We start from the raw sequence: 8,928 nt of genomic DNA, 5'->3' as shown, positions 1-8,928 counted from the left end.
CCCCCCCCGACACAGCTAGGCCACCGATGAAAGGATCCTGGCTTGGTTCTGAGGGACTGGTTCTCGTCGTTGTGTGACTCTAAGCAAGTCCCTTCCCTTATGGGCCTCAGTTTTCCCACTTGTCAAATGACAAGGCTGAGTTGCCAAGGTATGCCTTGACAGTCTGTGTTCCCTTTATACTCTACTTGTTCAGGTAGGAGATGGAGACGAGACCTTTTGGCACAGATAGACCTGGTTGATGTTTTGTTTTGTTTTGTTTTTTTCTCCAGCACAGGAGGATTGGGTTCCGAGTGGCATGGCCTTTGCCAAGTGTCCACCTACTTTGCCCTTTGCCCGCCTGGGCCTTTCCTTTCCTAGAATGCCCCAGGATTGCCTTCTCTTTTTGATGGTGGAGGGAAGCAGAGATAGCTTTTAATACATTGTTTCCCAGGGACCCAGAATGAAAATTTTAACAACTCAAAAGCCTCGCATAGAAAGATCCTCTTTCTCCTGCAGGTTCTCAGAAGGGTATTCAAACGAAATTGCAGAAATAAATATGCATCTTCCTCAGTTTTGATGAGCAATCATTGCACAGGGCCCAGCTCTGTGTTTGTATGAGCGCTCTCCTTTGTGGGAAGAGACCTTGGTGAATTATCTGGCTTTGGAGCTTTGCAGAATCCTGTGTGCTTCATGGTCACCAGGCCACACACTTCACAGGACCCGGCAAGCACTGACCTATTCGTGTGAGGCCAGAGAACAGCCCAGGATAGAGAAAAAGAATCACTCTTACTCCACTTTTTTTTCTTTTAAAATTGTTATTTTTATGTGTTATATGTGAAGATGTGCATGTGCATATCCTTGCAAGTGTGCAGAAGGCCGAGGACGTTGGGTGTCTGGCCCTATGAGTCTCTTCTCTATCCCCCTGAGATGGAGCTCTCTCACTGAACCTGAAACGAGGCTAGTGGCCTGAGAATCCTGGCCATCCTCCTGTCTCTGCCTTTCCACTGTTTCGGGGTTACACATGAGTACACTGACCTTTTGAATGTGGGTGCTGAGGACTTGAACTCAGGTCCTCACGCTTGCATAGTAAGTGCTCTTACCTGCTGGATTTTGTCTGGCTCTAGCTTGTGCAGACTGTCACAGCCTATGTGAGTTCCACTAGGGTCTATGACCTAGACAGCCTTAGGCTCTTGGCCTCATTGTAGTGTCAGATATGGATTTCATTTTATCCCTCTCTCGTGGCTGGGAAGTCCAGGCCTGCCTAGGGATGACGGCACTCAGAAGCTCCATTTTGCACTTCAGTGAGTCGAGCTGGGGTTTCTGGAGTGTGTGATATCTATCTCCTTCCTACATCTGTAACCCCCAGCCTAGTCCTCAAGTCTGCTTTGACTATCTATAGGGGCTATCTAAGAAAAATTAGGGCAAAGATTTATCTCACAACCAAAAAAAAAAAAAAAAAAAAAAAAAAAGAAAGAAAGAAAAGAAGGAAGGAAGGAGAAGGAGGAAGAAGAAGAGGAGGAGGAATAGAGGAAGAAAGAAGAAGAAGAAGAAGAAGAAGAAGAAGAAGAAGAAGAAGAAGAAGAAGAAGAAAAAGGAAGAAACCACCACAAATCCCCCAAACCTGTTAAGTGGAAAATATTCCAAGATCAACACATTTTAATTCACTAATTAATACAGCTAAAAGGCATTTTTCATATTAGACTTATTAAAATCACTTGTATTTAAGTGTTTTTGAGCCCACATTTTCCGATGCTGGGTGTTTTTCTAAAGTGTTCTAGTCATGTTATGCAAATGCCTATTTAAATTACCAGGGGTATTTGTTTTCTATTTCTACTCTGTAAAACATAATTTTAATACAAGTTATTTGTGAAATGCACATTGGAAAAAAGAAAATAAGATTTGAGATGGCATTTCTATGATAATTTTATTGCAAATGTTGACCATGTTTTTGTATTTGTCGGCAAAAGGTAATGTGAAGTATACATAAGACATATTTCTGGGATTTATTGTTGTATGTGAACTAAATTAGTAAAACAGAACTTGCTTCATTTTTTTTTTTTGAACCCGAGGCAGGGCAGTCCATCAGCCAAGAAGCATGTTTTCAAGGGTGTAGTGACGGCCGCTCAGCAGTCTCGGAGCCTGGAGCCATCACAGAGATTTTTGCACCCCGTGCACTTGAGCAAGATCTCTGACACCTGCGTACTGTCTGACATGACGTTCAAGGCAGAAACACGGGCCTTTGCAGACGGTGTGGATGCTTAGCCTGAAGCAGGGCGGGATGCTGAGCGGGAGGTGTGGCCAGGGTCTCCTCCGTGATCAGGGAGAAAATGTCACATTCTCGGGGGAGGGGGCAAGGCTACACTTGGCAAGGGCCACTGGAAGTGTCTTGGTGGATTTTTCTAAAGCGACTAGTCTTCCTACTTCCAGAACCTTGCTTACACAGTATGTCTCTGATGATGTTAGAGATATAAGACGGTACCGAGAGAAGAGGACTGTGGATTAAAAAGGAAGTATCAGTGATACTGCTGAGCCTTCTGGAAGCCAAGGGGTAGGAGAGGAAACATGGGTTCCGTTGTCATCTATCTGTCAAAGATACCTACTTCTTGTGGGGGCGGGGGAGGACAATTTCATCTAGTCCTTGTGGAATCTGCAGAGGGCCTTCAAAGGGGAAAGAAAACAAGGACACTGAGGCATGCCCTCAGCCTCTTACTAGGGGTTCTAGGCAGTTGCTCTACCACTGAGCCATGCCCCTAGCCCCTCATTGGGGGATTCTAGGCAGAAATTCCATTGCTAAGTCATCAACCCAGTCTTCCTTTTAGGAATTATTTTGAGATAGAATATCACCAAGTTGCCTTGGCATGATTTGGACTTGTGATCATCCTGCCTCAGTTTCCCCAGTAACTGAGATGCAGGAGTGGGCCCTTAGGCCAAGCTTCAGTATAAGCTGTTGTAGGAAATTGATGTGAGGTTTTGGGGATGCACTTCATCATAGGTTCAGCTTCCAAATCCACTGAGGCTAGGGACTGTAAGCTGGGCCCTCATGGCCCCTATTCTGCCATTTCATATTAGACTTATTGAAGAAAATGAAGAGAATTGAAGAGTATATGCAAAGATCCTAGCACGTGCCCACATATTGCTGGTTCATAGGTACCCAGATGACTGTGTCATGGGCATGTGGGTAGCACATTCCACCTTCTAATGTGCCTAATGGGAAAGAGTCCATTAAGCCTGCTTAGCCGTGTTGAGCGGTTGGCCATAGCTGTCTGCATTCCCATTTCATGGAGAAGGCACTGACTCAGGGAGGCTCGGTGACTTGCTGAAGAATGCAGAACACATGACAGGTACTGTGGGGATGAAGTTCAGATCTAAATCCTTCCCATGTCTAAGTGGAACTTGCTCTACAGCTCTTCAGTAAGTTCCAATGCACACCAGGCCCTGTGAGAGACACTTGGTGTACACAGTTGTATTAGTGATTTTTTCTTTTCTTTTTTTGTGCCTCTGCGACAAGATGCCTCACAGTGACAAGTTGAAGGAGAAACCTGTTGGCTCAGAGTCTCAGAGTCTATGCCTGGCACTTGGCTCCCTGTTCAGATAGAACATTACGGTGGTGGAGGCATGCGGAGAACAGCTGTCCCCTTTGTGGCCAAGCAGAAATCAGAGATCCTCAGCCTCTCTATAAAATGCTGGGTCTGTCCACATCCATGCTTGTAACCCCAGTGCTGTGGGAGGTTGAGACAGGAGGATCGTGGGAATGCTGGCCACTGACCTAGCTCCAGGATATTTAAAGGGAGGGAGAAGAGTGCTTGGGAATGAGACAAGAGAAGACACAATTTGAGACGCAGCAGAGAGCTGGCCCTGCAGGGATCTGTGGATGCAGGACTAGAGGGAGGGTCACAGAGAGGAGAGCAAGGCTAGCCTGGATTGCCTAGGTACTCACTCAGAAGGCCTGTGCAGGGGACTGCCAGCCAAAACTGACGAGGTGAAGGGATCAGGCACAGAAGCAGTGCTGTCTGTGGATGTGATTGTCAGAGCAAAGAGAAAGCTACTTGCCTGTGAGGAGTGCCTGTGAACTGGTCCCGGCAAGATGTGTCAGCAGTGACATAGGAAGACAGAGTGTAGGTAGGCGTGGGGCATGGAAGGAAGATGAGAAGGGACAGGACATGGGCAGTATGCCAGGCTGGCGCTGAGTGTGTGGTGCGATCTGGGCTTGGGGGCGATGACTCAGATTTCTGTCAAGGTCTTAGACACAAGGGTGAGGAGTCTAGACTTAATTCTGAAGGTGCAGGGGCAGGCGTAAGTCTGTCAGAGCCATGAAGATTGGACAGGCAGTGTGACTACAAGCCCAGATGAGACCCATGATTACCAGGACCCAGCACAACCTGGCCATCCAGGGTGGGCGGTGTTTTTAACAGAATCTGGAGAAGCTCCAGTGTGGGTGGCAGAAAGTAGGCCATGGGCGTCCCTTCTAGAGATGGTGAATTCCAGGCCTGTGAGGCCATCTGCCTCCCCTGGCTTGATCCGTGCATCCCTACATAACTGGGTCCATTCTGCCAAGCCCTTCTACTCTATTTGCAAACTCTTTTCTCCCAACTAGGTAAGCCCTGGGTCCATGGGCCTTTCGTTATTCTGAAAACTCACTTTCATTTGCACCCTAGGGCCACTGCATCTGCTGCTTCCTCCCCGGAAGGCTTCCTCCTAGGCTTCCCACAGCCGATTCGCACATTCAGGTCTTTATGCCTGCTAAGAGGTTGGCCTGGTTGAATTACACACGGAATCCACACCATCCTGGACCTGCTCTGTCTTCTCTCTTGCACTTTTCATGGACTTTGGTGACAATGTCTTCTTGCTCATGATGCATCTCACACCTGCCCAAACCCAAAGGAGGTCTCAGAACCACCGAGCTTGTCTGTTCTGGACAGTGCAGTGTCACCAGTGCTGAACACGAGAAAAGCATCTCCTGAGTTTGCTGAGTGACTACTTCGGGGGACCCTCTGGCAGAACTGGGTGAACAAGGAACACTCTGACTTTATCTGCAGGCCCTGAGGCCTGGAGACCTTCTGGAATGTTCCCCTGGTTGGAGTGGGAGGGAATGGATCAGCTGCCATCCTCTGGTCCCAGCGGCAGGAAGGCCAGCCATGTTCTGGGTTTGGATTTTTTTTTTTCTTAATTGGTTTGATATGATCATGAAAAGCATCTGAAAATTGGACATCTGGAAATGTTTCCCTCCTATTTATTACTTAAAACAGCCCTGGAGTTTAGAGTTGTTCTTAAAATTAGATTCTCCTCACTAAAAGAAATAGGGAGCAAAAATTACCATGAACCAATCCACAGTCACTTATTTTCAAGGAGACCCTACAAGGTCATGGCCAGGCCCTGGTCTATACAAGTCAGAGGCTCCACACCCCTCGGTCTAGACAAAGCCTGGAATCATCCAGAACTAGGGCTGGCCTGCATGCAGTCACAGAATCAGGAGGGGGAAGATAAATTAAGATGAGTGTATCACGCAGCTACGCATTAACCACGACAGTGAAAAAGGACGGCGAATGTTCAAATGGCCTAGACTGAAATATACTGAGGTTAAAATACAGGGTAACTTTACAAATCACTAATAATTTCTGTGGCTTTCACTGCAATAACATTGATTTAATTCATTAGATTCCTTTCGAAATCTATATTTCAGTTTTAGAGTTGTCAGATTCTGTTAATGACAATTTTGCCCCATCTGTTCCAACATGAAAATGAGGCTCCTCGCAGCCGACAAGACGGATCTCCAAGAGTCGAGGAGGAAGAAGTCTTAAAGGTATTTCACTTGGATTGGTCCTCACTGGTGATTCACACCCTCAGTGAAGCTGCCCACAAAACAACTTTCCATAGATGCCCACCGAAAGGCCTCCCCCTCCCCCTCCACAGCCTCCCTCTGCTCTGCAGCCCTTCAGCTATCCGCTAATCCTCGGGACCCACTGTGTCATCCTCATGTCATATTGGGGGATATTCAAAGCATTCCCACCCGTTCTTTTATTTTTTTTAATGACAGAGCAATAATTCTGGGTGTCAGCGTATCAGAGTCCCAGCGGCTGTGATCAGAATGAAAATGGCTTGCTGTAATTTGGCCGTTCAAACCATCCTATTACAGTAAGTCATTTCTGTGTGCCCAGCGAGCTTCTGTTGGCCTGCCGAGGGCAGTATCTGGGTTCCCAGCTCTGAAGAAACGTGATGACACCCTCCAGCCTGCCAGCCCACACATCTGCCAGTTTGCTGTGGGAGATGGCTTTGAATGAGTGGGTGAGGAATGCATGTAGATCTAGGTACCACATGGTGGCTTTGAAGGCTCTGTCTGTGCTGGGCATGGCCTCCTGTCTTTAAGAGCACACACATTTCCTGCAGAGGAGCCTAGGCCCTGGCCTATGCAGATGTGGGGGAGGCAATTCTTGAGCCTTCATTGGTATCACGCATGACTGGGGATGACCTTCTCCTAATTGCCATCGTGGAAAAATAAACCCACTGTTAAAAGAAGACACAGTGTGGAGTACATGACCCATGGAACCTTCTAGAAAAATAGGCAGGCATTAAAACATATATGGAATTAGGCTGATCCTCAAAGTTAATATTCACCATATGTATTTATATTCAACACAACTCCAGCAAAATTGAGTGCTGCATTACTGCTCCGACAAAGGGGAGATTGCCTCTCACGCGGCTGACATTAAGTTGAGTTACTGTTGTACTGTAGACTTCCCCAGAAAGTCTGAAGACAGTTGAGAAAATTAGGCCGAAAAATCCTCCTTGTGGATCTGCCGCTTAATTTCCAATACAAATTAGGGAAACTTTAACGTTTCCCTTGTCCTACCTTGAGCAAATTAAAAATCAACAAAAATATTAAGGTTCTATGTTACCTGTTCAAGTGTACAGAATGTATAAAAACTTTAATCAAACACTCAGGTTTGCTCAGTTTTAAATTGTGTTAGTTTAATAGTTTCTTTTCGCTGTTTATATTAATGACGTACTCCCTTCTAAATACACTGCCAGCTGGGAAGCCATCATACGTCCAGGGTTGAATGAATGCACTTCTGTTCACGGTTCCTTAATAAAAAGATCTTTCTATTAAATTCCCCTCCTCTTTCTCTCTCTCTTTTTCTTTCTGTTTTTTTTTTTTCTCCAAAGACTGAGGTGCTGTACAGTTTGCATGGTGATACTGAGGGCCGAATAAACACAGGTCCCTGCTGCCTCGTGTGTGTGCTGCCTCCCCTCCCTCGAGAAGAGCATAGATATGTTTCCCATGTCTCAAACTCTTCCCTAGCACTGACCTAAACACAGGTCCCTAAACACAGGTCCCTGCTGCCTCGGTCCGTGTGTGCTGTTCCCCCCGAGAAGAGCACAGACACCTTTCCCATGTCTCAAACACTTCCCTAGCGCTGACCGAAGGTTTCGTCACTGTGGAAGATGTCTGCAGTTGCTCTCTTTACAGAAGCGGTTGTCTTTATATTCAGTGAATTGTGTAGTCACTCTCCTTTTCTCAGTCTGGAAGGTTGAGCCGCTGATATTGTGCAGGGCAGGGGCAGGGCCTGAAGGACCAGCTGGGGGCCAGGTGGAAGGATGACCAGTATCACTTACCAACCTTTTTGGGCATGTTCAAAATTCTCTCAACACCTGAATCGCTTAAAACATTTGAGCCCTCCCTTCCGTTCTAACGCTTGAGGGGTGGAGGCAGGAAGACCATGAGTCTGAGGGCCAGCTGAGCTCAACAGTAAGGTGAAAGCCGACCTGCACGGTATTGCAAAACATTGTCTCAAAAATACCCCGAGGACTAGGAAGACAACTGTTGCATTTTCTCTCTCACTGGGAAATTAAGCTTTGACTTTTTTTTTATCTGTATGCTTTACCTTGGGGTACCTGTAGAGGTCAGGAAGCCAGAAAACGCCCATGAGAGGAGGGGAAGAAGGATAGTTGAACACATGTGAAATACAGGAAGAGGTGTGCATACCGGGGTTTGGGTTTAAATAGTGATAGGAGTGGAGAGATGAGGGAGAGGAGAGGATGAGGGCGGGTTAGCATAACTAAGGATATGTGAAAAATTGTTATGGAAACTTGTTACTTTGTAAGCTAATTAAAGATATAATTAGGGCCTGGAGACATGGTGCAGCAGTTAAGAGCCTTTACTACCCTATCAGAGGATCAGAGTTCATATCCTAGCAACCACATCTGAAAGGTCACTGGGCCTTTAGCATCAGCCTTGAGGGATCTAATGCTCTAGCCTCTGTTGACACACACACACATACACAGAAACACACACATATGCACCCAGATATAATAAATTAAAAAATATAGTTGTATAATGGAGTTTGGATGGATGTACTCTTCATGGGTGGACAATACTGCTCCCAGAAGATAGGGACTGTTACACAAAAATCTCAATGCCAGACATGGAAGACCTCCCCAGAGAGCCTCCCTCCCCACAACACAGGCTATTGGCTATGGTTTTGGTTGCCCAGCACTGCTAGACGATAAGATCCTATTGATGAAGATACTACGCATTTTGATGGCAGGACATGAAGACATCAATTGGTAACTTACCAGGAGACATGACATCCTCCTTGCTGATGTTCACACTGCTTTCTAAGGTGCTGAAGGGGAAAATGAATTAAGGGTCTTTGTCCAGCACTGGACACTGCATGCTGTAATACCAACTTTGCCTGGCGAGATGTGCCTCCTGGTATAATAGTGGCATGACTGTTGTCAGGGTTACCAACCATTTTCTGATAGGATTTGAAGCTTGATCCATAGAGAGAATTCATGCCCGGTACTATAAACCTGATCAAAAGCCCACGGCTGGGAAAGTCCCAGGTCCTAGAGGGAGACCTGTTTTATATATATTTAAAATTTTAAATTGTTCATTTTGTTTTACATGTGAGTGTTTTACTTGCAGATATATATGAACACCACATGCATGTT

General features: G+C 46.2%; 1 long non-coding RNA gene across 1 annotated transcript; it reads left to right on the top strand.

The window, feature by feature from the left end:
- The first annotated feature begins 1,453 nt into the window (after window positions 1-1,453).
- On the top strand, window positions 1,454-7,085 carry LOC132647138 (uncharacterized). Its single transcript, XR_009585424.1, has 2 exons — window positions 1,454-2,227; window positions 4,635-7,085. It is a non-coding gene; the product is annotated as an uncharacterized LOC132647138 (long non-coding RNA).
- The last annotated feature ends 1,843 nt before the right edge of the window (window positions 7,086-8,928 follow it).

This window comes from Meriones unguiculatus, chromosome 14 (genome assembly GCF_030254825.1).
Source record: "Meriones unguiculatus strain TT.TT164.6M chromosome 14, Bangor_MerUng_6.1, whole genome shotgun sequence".
Taxonomy (NCBI): domain Eukaryota; kingdom Metazoa; phylum Chordata; class Mammalia; order Rodentia; family Muridae; genus Meriones; species Meriones unguiculatus.
This window is presented reverse-complemented; position numbering and strand designations above follow the sequence as displayed.